The 19967-nt window shown below is 35.1% G+C and overlaps 1 pseudogene; it reads left to right on the forward strand.

The window, feature by feature from the left end:
• Positions 1-621: 621 nt before the first annotated feature.
• LOC107010909 lies at positions 622-2359 on the forward strand (annotated as a pseudogene).
• The last annotated feature ends 17608 nt before the right edge of the window (positions 2360-19967 follow it).

Consider the following 19967-nt stretch of genomic DNA (forward strand, 5'->3'; position numbering starts at 1 on the left):
AAGAGTGTGTGTGTATATATATATATATACACACACATCTCGAGTATAAAAATAGTTTAATTTATTTTTCTATATTTATTTTATATTTTTATTTTATTTTATGATAAAGAGTTTTTAAAAATTTATTGATACAAAACAAAGTTCAATAATTTTTCTCTATAATCATTATAGTTGTGTAACCTTTTGAGTTATTAACTCTAATTTATTAAGATGACAATTATTTACTCTCAAATAATTTAAGTGAGAAAATAGTGAGCATGACAATAAAAATTTAGTTCTCCTAACTAGTTAAAAATGTTATAAAAAATAATATTCTCCCTTAATTATTTACTTTGACTCAATTACATGAAATACAAAATCTCAGAATAACTCTAGGGTATAATTGGAAAGTTTTTTTTTAAAACTTTTAAACCACACACAAAATTAGATAAGAAACAATGAACCAAACACTTGATAAAAATAATCTCTGCATTACTAATCCCTGCATTGCTAATCCCTGCATTACTAATCCCTGCATTATTCATTTTTGTACCAAACGACCCCTAAATCTCAACCCCATATCAAATACTAATCCAACTTTTGGGATTAAATCTCATATTCTTGCCTATTTTAACACAAGAAATCCCAACCTTAATTATAATCTTTATTCTCTCTCTTCCTCTATCCATGCAGAGCCGCAATTCCTCTCTCCTTCTTCAAAATCATAACAGCTGTCGGCCCTCCCCTCTCTCTGTGCTCCGGTGAAAACGCTACCACCAAGAGGCACGACACCGCTCTCTCTTCCCCCTTCTCTCCCCCCATATCTCTCGTCTCGACTCAACAACAACCAGGCGAGGCCATCGGCGAGCAGAAGCTCCAACCGACGACGCCCATGTCATCTCCCTCTGCCTCTCATACCTTTCTCCACCTTCCTCTTCTTTTTTTCCCCTCTCTTTGTGGGACCAACAGCAGCGCCAGGTGAGACCACTAGCGAAGGAAGCAGTCGCCGACAAAAGCAACCACCAGGAAGTAGCCCCAACAAGCAGAGTGCTCCGGCGAGAATGCTGAGTGCTAGCAGCCAGTGTTGCTCCCCCCGTTCTCCATTTTTCGAGAAACAACAAAACGTGCAGCTTCGACTCCAGCGAGAAGCGAAATAGATTCTGCTCCGGCGAGAGCTCTGGTCAACGAGGTTTTAACCAAACTAAGTCATTATATAAAGTCATTCACCAAAATAATATGTTTTTCTAAAATTTTACAAAACTAGTATAAACGTATTCCACAGTAACGTTTTAGGATATATTTTATTTTTTAAAAGTTGATGGCGTCAGATTGATATACGTTACTCACAGTAAGTTTTACTCCTAAAACGTTACTCACAGTAACGTTTTAGGAGTAAAACGTTACTGAAAATAACGTTTTAAAAGTAAAATGTTATTTACAGTAACTTATATCAACCTAATGTTGTTAGTTTTTAAAAAATAAAATATATCCTAAAACGTTACCGTGAAATACGTTTATACTAGTTTTGTAAAATTTTAGAAAAATGTATTACTTTGATAAATTGTTTTATATAATGACTTAGTTTGGTTAAAAATTCCTGGTCAACAACTCCATGCAGCAGCTACGCAGAAATCTTCTCCATCTCCGGTGCCCCTTTTTTCTTTTCCAGCAAGGACGAACTTCAAATTCCAGCAAATACTTCGAAGCTTCTGAGCTTGGTAAGAAGGATCTTGACAGATCCGTCCAGGTAAGTTTTAATTAATTTTATGGCCATTCTAACTCTTTTTTCTTAATGAGTTTGATTAGTTTGAGAATTCGAACATCCTATAGTATGTCATGATATATTAATTTGTCTTGTAAAATGTGATGTTTAGAAAACATATCTAGGTTTAAATTCTCTAATCAAACTTAATAGTGATCTGGTGAATTTTTCCCTTTGCCTTTGTGCTAATATTTACTGTCGATTGTTTAACGGGGTCATTGAGTTTTTTTTTTGCTCCGCCATAATCATGGATTTGTTAATTTCTAATATTTTTTCCCCTCAATTGATCCTAAATAGTTTATTGAAATTAAAAAATGTTTATTGCTAATAATTTGTTTTCATTTATGTTTAATTTGAGTATTGTTGATTATTTTACTAATGGAATTAATTGATCGATTTGTTTTCCCTTCTTTGCTTGGTTGTAATTAGGATCTACCAGTTGTTTATAGACTTTGTCAAAATTATCGGAAATTGATATTTAAATTATAGCTTGCACTTCGTAATTAATGTTGTAAATTTGGATTCAATTGACTATTATGTTGCTCTTGTCTTAACTACATCAATCAATATCAACAAGCTATGCTTGTGATAAATAAAGGAAAGCATCTGGGTTCGTAATAAGCACGGGAGCTTGAAGAGTCGCCGTGACAAGGAATGCTTGGACAGAGCTTTTATTTAATTTATTTCAATGTTTGAANTATATATATATATATATTGGGGATCGTCTAAAGGGAAGGGGGGGGGATTACATGCTACTTGTTCATTATTTTATCGCAACTTATAAAGTTAGAAAGCATGCCTATAGGATCTAAATAACTTTCAATATGTTTTGGGTTTACAATCATGTATATAAGTTTAAACTTTGCTATTAGATAAATATCATGCTTCTATGTCTGATAATAATTTCAACATGTTTACACTTAGAAAGTACGCTTATAGGACTAAATAATTAAAATCAAATTTCAGCATGTTTATAACTGAGTAAAAATCAACCTCATGCATGATCCCTTTTTGTTTTTTTAGATATTTGTATGATGTTTAATAAACAAAATTAGAGTAGTAATCATTTCTGACTAAAAGATTGTATTAAATTAAAATGTCTCTGCATGGTAATGTTTCGCCACGTAAATTAATTTTCTGCATTAATATCAAAGAGATTATGTGTATTTATATGTAAATATTTACATGTTTATGTGTAAACAACTTTTTTTAATCGTCTTCAAAATTTAAACTATTACTAATTTTTTAAGACCGACCGCAAATCAAAATTTTTTTATGGTGGAGGAGCACGATTAACAATATCGTGGCATCATCCATATAAAGAAACAAACTATTTTTTTAAATAAAAAATTTTCTGCTCAAAACATGCTCAATTTTTTAAGCTTTATTTATCGCACATTTTACGCTTGTTTGGGGTAGCATAATAAATAAAATAGAACTATCTTCTACATCTATTTGTGCATATCTGTCTGCTTGTTTATCTCTTTATTAATATCTTAATATCTGTTTAATATTAATTTATCACATAGTTCGCATGCTTAAATAATAAATAATTGAAGTAACCTTAATTTTTTAATAATAAAATTCAGGTAGCTTAAATAAAATATAATTGTTTGCCGATATGGTTGTACAATTTCTATCCTCTCGCTTATCCCTTTATTAATTTCTTAGTATTTGTTTCATTTGTTATTTATTATATCACCTAGTATCGCAGGCTCAACTAACTAATCAAAGTAATAATATGATCTTAATTGTTTAATATTAATCTATTATTATCACCTATTTTGGCATGATAGTTAAAAAAATAATATAAACGAAGTGACCTTAAATGCTACTTGTAACCCCCACATAAATTGGATGAGATACGGTCGGGATCAACACTTGTGGACCTGGAGGGATGCCTAACACCTTTCCCTCGAGATAATTTGAACACTTACCTTGATCTCTGGATCGTTGACCTTAGTTAGATTAATTAGGTTAGATAGGTGTTCTAACACGCCTTAATTCTTTAGGTGGCGACTCTTTAGACCCCCAAATCTCAAAAGAGTTGTTAGTTCGTGCACCAAAATTCATTTTTGAAAAAAAGAGGCACGATAGAATGACGACACTGCTGGGAAATATTAGGTTCCTACCATTACATGTTTCATTTGATTTATGTGAGGTTTACTTTATTTGTCTATCTCATTATTTTTTTAGGTGATTGTCATGTTTAGATTTTTTTGTTTCCTTATTTATCATCGATTTTTCATGTTCCACCCCTTTTCTCTTCCTTATTTGTTTATTACCATGTTTCACCCTTTTCCTTTCCCTTATTTGAAGTATTTCCATGTTTAAATTCCTTTCCTTATTTGGTTAATTTATCTATGTTTGCATGCTTATTTATCTATTTATATACTGCTTTCCTTAAAATTGTCTATGTGTTACTGCTTCCACCTAAGTGTTAAATGTTATTGTTTTGATAACTGACATTTTGCTCATACTTCCCCCCAATTGGGACCCTCTTCCTTTTTTATTTTTGTTCTCGTTATGGTGTGTGATTTCGCAAATCTCACAAATACTCCAATTCTCTTCAAACACCCTTATTAGAGAGATGACTTAGGCATGACTAATGTAGATAATTTTACTAATGTGGAACCATGTGTCTTGTCCCACAGAATCCCTTTCAAGTCTGTGTCAAGCCAATTCTTAGATATCTTGATTAGGTCATACATGTTGTATAAGCCCTAGGTGGTTTGACTATTGGTGTCAATCCACATAATTATAAGCCACCCTATCGTCTAAACGACACTAACACCCTTTAAACAAATTGCATATTTATGTGTTAATGTGACCATGATAGTTAAATCAAGCCTAATTTTTGTCAAAATGGAGTTTAGAACATGTTTGTTATTTGTTTGCAATCAAGGCCACCCCCAACTTCCCAAATACGCAAATGGTTGTGGGAGTGAACAATCTTTTGAAGAAGTGATGGATGAGTACTAAGAGGGACTGTCACGCCCCGTTGTTCATCAAAACGGGTTTTGTGCACGACCTAACAACTCTTTTGGGATTTTGAATTTGAGGAGTCACCACCTAACGAATTAAGGCGCGTTAGGGCACCTATCTAACCTAACTAAGTCTAGCTAAGGTCAACGAACCAGATAAACGGGTAAGAGTTCAAATTACCTCAAGCGGAGGGTGTTACGCATCCCTCGAGATCCACAAACGTGGGTCCCGGCCGTATCTCATGCATTTATGTGGGGGTTACAAGTAGCAATTAAGGTCACTTCATTTATTAGTTAATTAATTAGCATGCTCGCTAGGTGATAAGAAATACAAAACAAATGAGACCATTTTATTATTTTGACTAATTAATTAATAAAGGCTAGGTGATAGCAAATATTAACTATTAAAATCATTTTTATTAAATCTAACATGTAAGACTAGGTGATATAATAACAAGTTGAATCAAATAGCTCATTATTATTTTAATTAAATATTTAAGCACGCTAGTCTAAATAAATAAAATATTTATACTAAGCAATTAAATAAGAGATAAGTAAGAGGATAGAAGATGGAAAAATAAGTAAGCAAACAATTTTATTATTTTGTTTTAATCTACCCCAAATAAATATAATTTAAAACAAACAAGTAAAGGGATAAAAGGGAAGGGAGGCTCTAAGAGACTTTTTGGATCAACACTCGACTTTTCTTTTTATTTTTTCGATAGGCTGGCGTATAGGGACAGACAAAACCAAGGTTCCTCTTTCAAGCATGAGTCGATGTTATCATCTTCATAGGGCCAACTACCCCTACCCGACCACAACATGCATTTCATACCTAAACGGTGCCTAATCGTCCCAACTTGATTGTCAAGGAGGCATTGGACTCTTAAAGGGTGGGTTTAGACAAAATAGAATATAAGGCCCTCCTAGACACAAAGTCAAACAAACAAGACAAACAAGACGGTCATTTTAGCACGGTAGGTTTCAATTGGCCTCTAAGTTTTAATTAGACATACTTGCAAACAACACATAATTGTGAGAGCTCTCATGCTACGTGTGTGAGCATACAATGTTATGATAATAAAACAAAGATTAATTATGAAGGCAAAATATGACATGAGTGTAGATTTTAATGTTGAGCTAATTTTAAAGTGAGCAATGATTAGTGACATAATAGATTTTATTTTACTTTCAAGTAGCAAAGGATATGATCCACATACATATATATTTTAAAATAGCAGAAATATTAACTATCAATGTAAAATATAACATAGGACAACAGATTTATTATGTATTTAGGCAAAAATTTATTTTAAGAACAATAGATTTCATATTAATGTAGAAAATTATTCTAAGTAAGTGACTAGTTTGTTTTAATGCAGAAAATTGTTGTTTAGAACACTGATAGATTTACAGATTGATTATTAATGTTAAAAATATATTTTTAGGAAGAAAATTAATTACAATGAAATAATTAATTAATAGCAGATTTTAGATGCAACGAGGTTAATTATGATGCAGAAAATATTAACTATTATTATTTTATTTTTATTCTTTTTTCTAAGCAAATTAGTATGACAATTTTGAGGAAGAAACACAAAATAGTAATGTATGCATAAAATTGCTCTTTTGCATAGAGTTGAAAATATTAACAGATTATCTAGTTTTAAAACATACTGAAAATTATTAGTGTAAATTAGGTGATTAACATGATTTTCTAACTCCAAACGATATATAAAAAATATTTTGTCTTTAGACATGATTTCTATGTGATAAGACATGCTGAAAAATGATTGACATACAAAGAGTTATTAACATCTAACCAATTAACCTACTAAAATTATTAGATTGAATTTTAACATGCAAAAGTTATTAGAATCTAATTATTTTAAACTCATTATCGAACTTGAAGTTGTTAAACAACATTAGGCATGTAGAAACCTTGTTGATTCATAATACCTATAAACATGATTTCTAGGTGAACACGTAGAAATTAGTAAGGTATACATTAACAATCATGACATGAATACTTTTAAAAAGTTCATTAGCATGCTGAAAAAATTATTAACATATAAAAGCTAAGATCTGGGTTACTAACTTTACTAAGGTTATCAAACTCGCATTGATTCAAGCTAATTAAACAAGACAAACAACTAATTGATTTTAAATAGACTATTTGGGTGATTCCAATATGTTGCCTATTCTAATGACATCAGTAATAGATGGAAAATTTATATCAATCACATAGTAAAAACATCATAAGCAAAGAAAACAATTAGCATATATATACATATATCCATCTCCCCTTATAGCTTATCCCCCAAATCTTATATCATATATGAGAGCTTTAGAGTTATACAAATATTACAAAAAAAGTCAAACAAATAAATAATAAATATATTCAAATATATGAATTAAACAAATGATCTCTCTTCTTTAACTTGAACTTCAAGTTTGAAACCTGTCAAAGAAATCAAATAACTACACAAGTAATCAAATTTATTTAAGACAAGATGAGACACATTATTTAACAACTTATACATAGGAATAGAAAAATGAGCTCACACAAATGTATGAATACAAAAATATAATGTAAATGCTAATTAAGAATACTAACCGGTTAAGCAGAAAAGGAATGGTAACAGTGAAAACAAGTTGATCAAATCTTTACTCGAACAAAAGCAAAGTAGAAAAGTAGCACTCGAAAGTTACCGAAAACTTATTTCGTTCAAGAGTAGCAAGAGAATAATGAGAGAGTTAAGAAGTCGAGTTCTTGTGTTGAAAGAGAGAATGAATGAGTTTAGTGTGAGTTGGGAGAATGTGAGTTCTTCTCAAGATGTGAGAGTAGTGAGAAAAACCTGTTAGAGAGTCAATGTAAGTGAATGAACAAATGAGAGGAAGGGGTCTCTTATATAGTAGAAGAGGGGGGAACAAATAAGGAAAATAAATCTTTAAAGGAATCAATTATAATACCATTTTCCTTATTTCAAAGGAGAGTCAAATTAGAAAATTTTAAAATATTTTATTGCCAAAAATAAACTAGTAAAAGTTATCAAAAATAATGATATTTTCCCTTAAGCAAAAAAGAGTCAAAATCAGATTTTAAAATATTACATTACCAAATATAAATAAATTAGGATAAATTAGAAAGAGTAATATATTCTTTAAATAAGGGAGAGCCAAATCACTTTTTTAAAAAAAGTGTTTTATTACCAAATGTACATAAATAAGGATAAAATTAGGAAGAGTAATATTATTTTCCTTGAAATAAAGAAGAGCCAACATGGAGAACTAATTTGACTATTGATATATTTTATTTTTATTCCTTAATTGAACAAATCATTACAAATACACATTAAGTAAGAATCTACCAGTTTATTTATAGAAAAAGGGTTTGTTAACAATAGATACTAAATCAAGGGAAGAAAAGAAATATTCAAGCAATAATTTCTTAGAAAGATACAAATACCGGCAAAAATTATACAGTCATTAACTCAACAGACAAACTTACTCACAAGAAACTCAATAAAGCCAAGGCTACTACATTTAAATAAACCTTGACATATTATTGCATAATCAGTTAAACCATCAATTAAAATATCAAAACAAACAGAACAAAGGAAGTTTACGTCTAAGATCGATAAAAGAAAAGTTTGATGAGGGTTCATACAAAAACTCCAACAATAATAAAACTCAAAGCATATTTACATTTAATCATATGAACATATCCTGGGAGAGCAATGAAGTTTTAACAAGACATTCAAATAGATGGCAGCCTAGATGATACTTAACTAATAGCAATGAAAAAATTTCAGAAGATTAACACATTTTAAGCAAGATGCATATCAATTTTCACATAACCATAGATGAAACTTCCATGAAAATTTAAATCAAACTGCAGGTAAAAGAGAAGAATAGAAAATGCTAAAAGCGAGATAATAATTTAAAAGGGATGTACCCGAACGGATCTTTATTTTGAACAACTTGAAACTTTTAAAAACTCTGTCGGAGCTCGCCTTGTTTACTGGTTCGGAACTGTTGGTGGTCTTTGCTGCTACTTCCGGTTGAAGTTGCTGCACCTGCTGCCTCACTGTTGCTGGCCACCGAAAAAGGGGGCAGAGGCGGCCAGTAAACTCGCGCTGCTCCTCCTCCTCTAGAGCTGCTGTCGGTCCGCCGATCTTCTTTTGTTGCTGCTTCGCTGCTGCCAGCGATGGAGAAGAGAAGGCGGGGAGAGAGGAGAGCGGGAAGATGAGGGAGGCGGAGAGAGGGAAAAGGGGAGGAAGAAGAATGAGTGGTTTTGGTCTTTCTAGCTTAAAAAGACTAAGGTAAAGATTTGATCTCAACCGTTGATTTGATAAGAGATGAAGGGTTAGGATTCGATCTATGATTTAATTTGAAAGATGGATGGATGAGATTAAAAGATGAAGCCTTAAAATCAAATGGAAAGGATATGACATGGCTAAAATTGTAATAAAATTGGATAGAATTGAAAGGAGGAGGATAGTTATAATTGAAATAAAATTTAATTGGAAAGGCTAGAATTGAAAGAAAGAGGATGGTTATAATTGAAATAAAATTTAGTTGGAAAGGCGAAAATAGAATAGAATGGGTTATGATTTAAATGTTTTCAGGAAAATTTAGGAATTACTATTTAATTAAAATACTGCATATATTAAAATATTTTTATACAATTGAAAATCATTTAAATTTAAAAACATTCGAAATTCATTAATAACTTTAAATTATTTTAATAATATTCACAATAATTCTATAAGGTAAACATACTAAAATATATAATTTTCATGCAATATCGACTAAAATTCTAAACTTTAAATAAATTTCAAAATGCATATTTAATCGAATAGCATTCCTAAAAATGGTTAAAGGTCGATCAAAATTGGGTGTCAACAGGGACCATGTGTTCGAAGTCTGCCAACTGCTGGGTAGGTTGACCTTCCTCTTATTTGTTGCTCCTAATCGCTACATGATTATGATGATGCTAAATTTTGGGACTCTACAAGATTGGTCTTCAAATTTAAGGATTTTTAGCTAACTCCAACACTTGAGAAAATTGGCAGATTTATTGACCTTCCTCGCCAAGTTATCGTACCGCACATTCAATCACCAAATAAGTTCTTGAAAAGTGTAGGGATGAGGCGTAATCTGAAGTTGGGTTGTCTAGATCTGAATGGATTTCGATGGAATTTTAGTTCTCAAGCTTTTGTGACAAAAATGATCATAAAAATTTCAAGGAAGAGTTTGGTTGTTCGACAGTGGAAGAAATACCATCTGAGAGCTTTCGCCATCACACTATTGGGATCTGTAGTCTTTCGTATGAAAGAAGGGAAAATTAGTACTACTCTGGGTTATGTGGTTTGAATTTTAGCTCAAGGGGGCCCGAGTCCTAGGAAGACTATAGTGCTTATGATTCTTGCAGAAATAATAAGGGCTTAGACCGCATGCGCTAATGGTGAAAGATATTTTGAGGGTTGTAACCTTTTGTTACAATTATGGGCCACTAAACATTTTTATAAGCGAGATAACTGGGTAAACATCTTGAGTGGAATGGGAAATAAAATTTTTGGCCATCCCATGAGGATAAAGCATTTTCTTGATCATGTGGGAACTGAAGATTGGTTCACGTTCTTAAGAGGACTTTCCAGAAATCAAATCCAATGGAGTTATCGATTGTTGAGGCCTGGTCATGTTATGGTTAGGGGTCATGAGCTATAATTCATCAACCTTATAGCCTAAAGAAAGTCCAACCATACGCACCTCTCCAAGTCATGTGGCAATTTGGACAAGTCGAAATGATACCCTTACGATCGCATACCGAACAATATGGGAATACCTTTGGACTTGAAACTCCAGAAGTCGAAGCCATACTGCAAAGATGGGAAAGTGTAATGACCATCGATGTCCAAGCACAACGACCCTACTGCACGCCCGAGTATTATGTCTTTATCGTGGAAGATGTTGAGCAATAAGTACCTTTGTGAAGGACGCCTTCCCGGATTTGGTAATGAAATGGAAAGAAGATGGGCCTGTAATCTTCTAATCAATGACTATGACATGAGCCCAAAAAAGAGAGAGAAGATTGCACCAAACATTGGAGACCGGCATAATTGATGTTTTTTGTAGGTTTATTATTTCCCATATGTTATCCCTAGCCTTTTATCTTATTTCTGGTTTTGCTTTAGTTTGATGTAATAAATTCAAATTATTTCAATAAATGAAAATCGTTTTATTATTTCTCTAAATCTAAACTACAATTGACAAATAATGCTTGAATTAATTATTATGCGTCACTTATCTGTCGTCTTAGGCCTACCTATGGCTCAACGAGGTCCCATGCATTTAGGGCATTTATTTCAAACAACGTGTTTTTATTATTATATTGTCCTAATCCCCTATCATCATTTTCTATTGATTCTATTGTTTTCCATTCCTTAGGTTGATTTGTACTTCATCTGGCACATACACGATCTAAAGGGACCCTCCCTTCTCCTCCTCCTCAAAAAGCAAGCTACAAAGATAAGGGTAAAATGGTTGACGACAACAACACCAATGAAAGGTTAGAAAATTTTGAGGGAGGACGACTTCCAAGTGATCTTTTCCTAAGACTTGAACCTAAGATTTTAGAGTTGGAAAAAGAGTTAGCATATACGCGATTTGCTTAAGTTGTCTATCTCTCTCGGAACCCGTTTGGAGAAAAAATAGACAATCCTCATCACAGTAACCAAGCAACCATGCCAAAAAATCGTCCAATCAATATATCCCAACCCAAACCCACTCATCCAAATATCTTCCCACCGCTTCATGCCCAAATACCCAAATTCCTTTTCACCACTATAATCAACAAACCAAGCCGACCATTCTAGAAACAATTCCAAATGCAAATCCGTCACATAGTTTTGGAAATAACAACCTCAATCCCATATATATTTGGAAACTGCTCCTATGACCCATGACCTCCATGAATCAGAGTCCCACCAAAAGAACATTCTGATAAAACTCTAAACTAAGAGATTAGATAGCTCGGCCAACAGGGTGCAACATATGGAAGGAAGCAAGAGGTTAGGAGGACTAAGCTATGAGGATTTGTGTATGCACCCTGATGTAGAACATCCTGAAGGATACAAGCATCCAAAGTTTGAGATGCTTAATGGCATTAAGAATCGCAAAGCCCACCTACAAATGTACTGTGATAAGCTTGTAAGGGTGGGGAGAGATGAGAAGATACTCATGAAGTTGTTTATGAGGAGTCTCACTGGGATGCTCTATCATGGTATATTGAGCAATACCCTTGGAAATGGGTTGAGTGGGTGGACATGGCAACAGGATTTATGAACATGTTTGGATATAATGTAGAAAATGCACCCGATTGGTTGTTCTTTTGAAACCCAAAGAAGAAACCTAGTGAATCCTCCAGAGACTTCGCCATAAAATGGAGGTCTAAGTCAACTAGGGCCAGACCTCATATGGAGGAATCTTAAATGAAATACTACTTCATCCTTGCCCAAGAGCCACAATATTATGACCGGATGATGCTGGTGGCTGAAAGAGTTTTACTAAAGTCATCAAATTAGGCGAAAAAAAATTGAGGAAGGAATAAAAAGTGGGATTATAATCAACCTGGAAGCCTTGCAAGCCACCAACAAAGCTTTGCGATCCGGCAAAATAGCAGAAAATTGGAAGAAAACATGTTCAGTAATGATGGCTCATGGTTCGAAGACCCCTATGAGGTACCGGGAAACAAACCCACCTCCATCCCCATATCATGACACTCCATACCCTCAACATCCCTCAGTTCCACCACCTATGTCTCCCCAACACACGCCAATATATTACCAAATACTCCTCTTCAGTATCAGCAAGCTTCATATCCTGTCTATAATGCCCAACCAACATACTTCCAAACTCCGCCACCCACTCAAAAACCAAACTACCGAAACAGAACTCCATATGAAAGAAGTCCTGCAAAATTTATACCCCTTTCGCTGAACCCATAGCCCAATTTATGCATTAACAGTAGATGTCTGCGACAAATGGTACGATCCTAATAAGGTCTCTTCCTATCATTCTGGGATGAAGGGTCACACTATCGAAGTTTGCAGAGCTTTGAAGGATAAAATTCAAATGATGATTGATACAAAGGCCATCCAACTCAAGGATTATACAAAAAATATTGCAAATAATCCTCTTCCTAACCATTAGGTTTAACGTAGTAGAAGTTGGTGATGTTTGGAATTGGGAAGAATCTTTGTGGGCCCGCGAGACTGAAGAAGCCATGACTGCCACCGCCTAAACGCCAATGGTAGTACAAATCCATGGTCCATTTGAAGTTGAGGTCACCGTGCCCATGCCCCCCTTCACTATTTGCAGAGAGTCTCCTCCGATCTAATATGATACACATCCTTTCCCTTGGGATTACAGCAAAATAAATACAAAAATGGAAGAAGAAAACGCTGCAGCAGGAGTGACCAGATCTGGAAAAATTTACACTTCTGAAAATTTGGTTTAGGGAAGTTCTAGCAAATCCAAGGCACCAATTGTAAAGCTTGAAGATAAGGGTATCTAGAAGAAGGTTCAAGCTAAAAGTCCTATGTCATTGAGCAATTCAGTAAAACCCCATCCCAAATATCAATTCTGGCATTGCTACAATCTTCTGAAACTCATCGGAACACCCTTTTGAAGGTCCTGGGTGAAGCCTATGTACCATCTAGCATCACTCATAGAGAGGTAGCCTAATGGTCGGGCAGGTCCTACAAAATATCTTTTCATAAAGATGACTTTCCACTTGAAGGAACAACCCACAATAAGGCTTTGTACATTTTAGTTCAATTACAAGAAAAGGTGATCACAAAGGCATTGGTTGATTTAGCTCGTGTTTGAATATTTTCCCTCTGAGCACGTTGACAAGGTTGGGTGTGGATAACTCAAAAATTTAAACCTGGAAGATGAATGTGAGAGAATTTGATGGCTCTAAAGCGGTACCGTTGGGGAAATAACCTTTGACATGCTCATTGGTCCTGCTACTTTTGTAATAGCTTTCCACGTCTTGGACATTCCCTCCTCGTATAAATTATTGTTGGGTCGTCCTTGGATTTATATGGCCGGAGCGGTTCCATCTACTCTTCACCAATGCTTGAAGTTTAAATTGGATTATGAAGAGGTTGTAATCCACAGAGAAAAAGGCCATCATGTATACACAATCAAAGGAAGAGAGAATATGGATGGTGAGATGTACCATACAATGGAGCTTGTTGGCAACATTGAAGTGCAACCTTTGTTTATCCAGAAGATCATAGATATCATGGCTTGGTTTGATTTTGAGCTTGGTAAAGGTTTGAGAGTTGTATTGCAAGGGATAGTCGAGTAAAGGTTTGAGAGTTGTATTGCAGGGAACAGTTGAACCCATACAACTTGTTTGTCATTCAACCACTTTTGGCCTGGGATATAAGTACACTACCGAGGAGTGGCTCGACTGGCAACCACCTAGAGATGGGTACTATTATCCATTGAAGAAACCCATACCGCCGTTGCATTGGTAATTTCGATCAGCAGGTTTCATGGGTGGCATCATTGATGAGCTTTTAGAAGACATGAAGGGATTGTCTTTGACCAAATAGGAAGGGAAGGTTTGTAATGTCATGATCAATGAGAAGAAGAAATGGGACCCTAGCGGAAGCAAGGAGTCAAAGATCAACATCAGCAACTGAACCTCAACTCCATTCAGACCTCGTCGGGCAATTTAGGTAGCTTTGGAAGATATTTTCTATTGAGTTTTTTATAAAAAAAACAAAATTTTAAATTCTGATTCCCTGTTATTGTTTTCAAAAGCTAATTTTATGCAAATCTTAAGTTTTTAATCAATAAGTTTCTTTTCCCATTCGTTTGATATCATATATTTATTTATGCGTTACTCTTTATCCCAGAAAAATCTGTTATAAAAATGTTGAATATGAGACTATGGCATATAATGAGACTGCACAACTTAATATTAAAGACATAGAAGAAGCCGAAGAAAGTGATGTCCCTAAAGAGTTAATCAGAAAGGTTGAGGAATTCAACGAGAAACCCAATCCAAACTTTGTGGAAACAGAAGTGGTAAATTTGGGAAATTCAGAGATGATACAAGAGACCCGGGTAAACATTCATATGATAAAAGATGACAAGAAAAAGTATACCGAGTTTCTCATGGAGAATAAGGATATTTTTGCATGGTCCTATGCAGACATGATAAGGCTAAGTAATTCAATCATAGCCCGTCGATTGCCCACTCTAGCTTGTCCTCCTGTAAAGCAGAAACTGAGAAAATACAAGCCTGAGTTGAGTTTGAAAATCAAGGAAGAAGTATCAAAGCAATTAGATGATGGAATCCTTAAAGTGACAGAGTATCCAACTTGGCTTGCAAATGTCGTTCCAGTGCCCAATAAAGATGGAAAGGTTAGATTTTGTGTGGATTATCGGGATCTCAACTAGGCTAGTCATAAGGATAATTTTCCATTGCCTAACATACATATCCTAATCAACAACTGTCCTAAGCATGAAACACAATCATTTGTGGATTGTTTTGCCGGCTATCATCTAATTGAGATGCACAAGGACAATGCTGAGAAAACTGCCTTCATCACACCGTGGGATGTCTACAACTACAAGGTAATGCCTTCAGGGTTAAAGAATGTTGGGGCTACGTACATGAGGGCAATGAATACATTGTTTCACGACATTATCCATAAGGAAATTGAAGTTTATGTGGATGACGTCATCATCAAGTCAAAATGAAGTTCGGATCATTTGGATGACTTACGAAAGTTCTTTGCAAGGCCACAAAAGTATAATCTAAAGTTGAAACCCGTAAAATGTTTCTTTGGTGTTCCCTCTAGAAAGCTTTTGGGTGTTATCGTCAGTCGTCAAGGCATAGAACTAGATCCATCACAAATCAAAGTCATTCTTGATATGCCTCCGCTAAAGAGTAAAAAGTAGATAATAAGTTTCTTGGGATGACTTAACTACATCAGACTACTGTCATTTGTGAGCCTATTTTCAAACTATTAAAAAAGGATGTTGCGGTGAAATGGACAAGCAAATTTCAGCAGGCATTTGACAAGATCAAAGATTATCTATCCAATCGTCCTGTCTTGGTTCCACCAGAGTCTAATAGACCATTGTTGTTATCTATATCAGTATTGGATAATGCTTTCAACTACATTTTGGGGCAACAGAATGATACGGGAAGGAATGAGCAGGCGAAATATTACATGATCAAGAAGTTCACATCATACGAAGCTCGATACTCTCTGTTGGAGCGTACTTGTTGTGCTCTAACTTGGATCACCCAGAATTTGCGACATTATCTCTCATCGCACACTACATATTTGATTTTAAGGATGGACCCTCTGAAGTATACATTTTAAAAGACCATGCCCACAGGTAAACTGGATAAATGGCAGATACTATCGAACGAGTTTGATATGGTGTATGTTACACAAAAAGCAATGAAGGCACAAGAATTAGCTCATCATATGGCGGAAAATCATGTGGATGATAATTATAGACCGTTGAAGACCTACTTTTTGGATGAGGAAGTGGCTTTTGTGGGGGAATTCATTTCTAAAGAATATAATGGATGGAGGATGTTCTTTGATGGAGACAAAAATGAATCTGGCATCAGAATCGTTTTGATCTCACCAACTGGGAAACATTATCCGGTATCACTGAAACTTAGATTCCTCTGTTCAAATAATATGGCTAAATATGAAGCTTGCATATTGGGGCACCGACGGACGATTGACTTGAATGTCCAAAAAATACTAATAATAAAGGATTCAAACCTATTGATTCATCAAGTTTGAGAAAAATGGGCAACTAAGAATCGGAAGTTGTTACCATACCTACAGTGCGTGCATCAATTGTTCTAAAGGTTTATCAAGACAGAATTCAAAAATGTGCCAAGGACTAAAATGAATTCGCATATGCCTTAGCTACTTTGTCTTCCATGATTCAACATCCTGATCGTAATCATATTGATCCTATTTACATCCACATATATGAGCAACCAACTTATTGTTTCCATGTTGAGGAAGATCCTGATGAAAAGCTTTGGTACAATGACATTCGATGATATTTGAACAGTAGGGAGTATACAGAAGACGCAAAAAATGTACAAAAGTGTACAATTCAAAGGTTAGCGACCCAATTCTTTTTAATTGGAGAAATCCTTTATAGGAGGACTATCAACTTGGGGCTACTAAGATGCGTTGAAGATGGAGAGGCTAGCTGGCTGGTTGATGAAATACATGTAGGAACAAGTGGACCTCATATGAACAGGTTTACATTAGCAAAGAAGATTCTAAGATAGGGATATTTTTTGCTGACTATGGAGACAGACTGCATTTGCTATGTCCAGAAATATCACCAATGTCAGACCCATGCAGATATGATCCGAGTTTCTCCCAATGAACTCCATGTCACTAGATCACCTTGCAGCATGTGGCATGGGTTTCAATGGTCCAATCGAGCCAACAACATATAATGGACACATATTCGTTCTTGTTGCAAATGACTACTTTAACAAGTAAGTCGAAGACACCTCCCACAAATCGGTGAAAAAGAAGGTTGTGGATGAATTTTTCAAAAATAACATTATTTGTAGCTTCAGGATTTCTGAGTCAATCATCACTAACAACATAACCAACCTAAATAGTGATATGATGAGATCAATGTGTGAGAAGTTCAAGATCTGTCATCGAAATTCTACAACATATAAACCACAGATGAATTGAGTTGTTGAGGTTGCAAACAAGAGCATTAAAAGTATACTATGCAAGATGATCGATAATTACAGACATTGACATTAAAAGCTACCCTTCACATTGTTGGGGTATCGTACCACAATCAGAACTTCTACTGGGGCTACGCCTTATTTTCTAGTATATGATAATGAAGTTGTGATACCTGCTGAAGTAAAGATACCATCTTTAAGGATTATTCAGGAGGCAGAGCTGACTGACGCTGAATGGGCACAAATTCGACAGAGAATCTAGCATTAATATATAGAAGAAGAATTAACACCATTTGTCATGGGTAGCTTTATCAAAATAGAATGTCTAGAGCTTTTAACAAGTAGGTCAAACCCAAACATTTCTCACCTAGGCGACTAGTTCTGAAGCAGATTTTCCCAAATCAAGATGAAGCAAAGGGAAAATTCTCACCAAACTGGCAAGGACCATAAATAGTCTCTTGGGTACTGTCAGGCGGAGCCCTCATACTCACAGAAATGAATGGAGAAGTTTGTCCCAAGCCTATAAACTCAGATTCTGTGAAGAAATATTACATCTAAAGTTTGTTTCATGCTTTTTGTAATTTGGAACTAAGTCACACCTGATTCCCATTTAAGAAGGGATACGTAGGAGCTCCTATGGGGTTGGATCTTATCATAATAAAATTCCATTTTCCTCCTTTGTCTGCTTAACTGGGGCAAATTTTTTTATAGGGTCTAAACAATTCCATCAGAAGGACATTTCTTGCAAAATGATGAAACCATGGCAGAATTTTTGAGAGGATCTCAAAAATTCTACCAAAAGAAATTTCTTCTCAAAAAGCAGTAACCGGGGCAGAATTTTTGAGAGGGTCTCAAAAATTCCTTACAAACGAGCATTTTTGGCACAAACCAAGACTGGACAAATTTTTTGAGAGGGTCTCAAATTCACAACAATTAAGCTAAAATCATAAACAAAGATCAGAATAACATATTTGATACTGAGTCAAATGTTGTAAAGTCTCAGACTATGCCATGATCAATGATTCAACATTACTTTTACAATATAATTTCAAAAACCCTTTCAAAAACACTCCTTTTGTTTTTTTAATATTTCTTCAAAACGAATACCCGGAGAGGTGTGGATGGCAAGTCAGAGGGAGCACACCGATTGGAACAGATCAACCGTTCCCCGTTATAAAACTTACAAAATTTTCTTTGAATACAAGAAATACAAGTACTGATACAAAAGACAAACTTCAACATTACATGACTTCCATTGAGTATGACAAATTGCCACTTAAAGGCGCATTGTCTTGGCAACAGGGAAAAATACTAAACTACTGAGCCCAAATTGCTAATCAATGGCACGCTGTCCCTTCCAATCACTCTATATCAATCCCGAACAATCATCATTCAACGACAACCTCTCCCTACTATAGAAGGGAGGTCAAGCTACAATACTCCGAACTCAAAATTTGTCGACAAATGACACTCGACCCTTCTAACAAGGCCAATTCGCAAGATACGTTATCAAATATATTGCATGTTCCCAAGATTGCATTGTTCCTGAGAATTGCATGTGCCCTAGATTGCATTATGCCAGAAGAATTGCATTATTGCATGTGCCCGAAGATTAAATTGTTCGCGAGGATTGCATGTGCCCGAGATTGCATTTTTCCCGAATATTGCATGTGCCCTAATATTGCATTGTGCCCGAGACTTGCATTGTGCCCGAGAATTGCATATGCCCGAACAAATTTAAATTAAGTCATAAGTCTCAATAGATGCCCGAATTACAAATGCACGCTCTTTACTCATTATATTCCTAAAGCGTCATGGTTTGAGGACATCATCTTTCATGTATTGTGGACATCATATCATGGCCTAATGATTTAATTTCTGACCATCATGATCCGAAGGTGTCTTAGTCTAAGGGTATCATTTTTTTAGGATCCACAGAACATTTTCATGACCTAAGGAGTTCATTTAGCGTATCATGACCCTATACATCATGACCTACGACAACATTTTCGTAGTCTTAAGGCAAACATTCATGGTCGATATAGGAAATTGCATCATGTTTACATTCATCATTCATTTTGATGTATCTGCTCTAATAATTTTGTTTATTCATATTTCAAGTTACATATGTACAGATTACAGACATGATCAATTACCCTTTGAACTACCATTTCCATGCTCACATGTTTGTTGAAAAACAAGGCTCTGTTGAATTCTTGGCTACTCGCATCATGTAACGACCTGTTTAGTCGTTTTAAGCAGCAGATTTTATTTCTGGAAAAACTGTCTGAGTCGACGGAACCCACGACGGACCGTCATGGGCACGACGGGCCGTCGAGGGGGTCTCGTTCCAAAACACTTAGAATTCTGAAATTTGTGTACTGAAATCGACTCTCTGAACTTCGTGACGACATGGCAGGACGGACCGTCGTGGGCACGACGGACCGTCACAGAC

The sequence above is a fragment of the Solanum pennellii genome, chromosome 2, assembly GCF_001406875.1.
Source record: "Solanum pennellii chromosome 2, SPENNV200".
NCBI classification, from domain to species: domain Eukaryota; kingdom Viridiplantae; phylum Streptophyta; class Magnoliopsida; order Solanales; family Solanaceae; genus Solanum; species Solanum pennellii.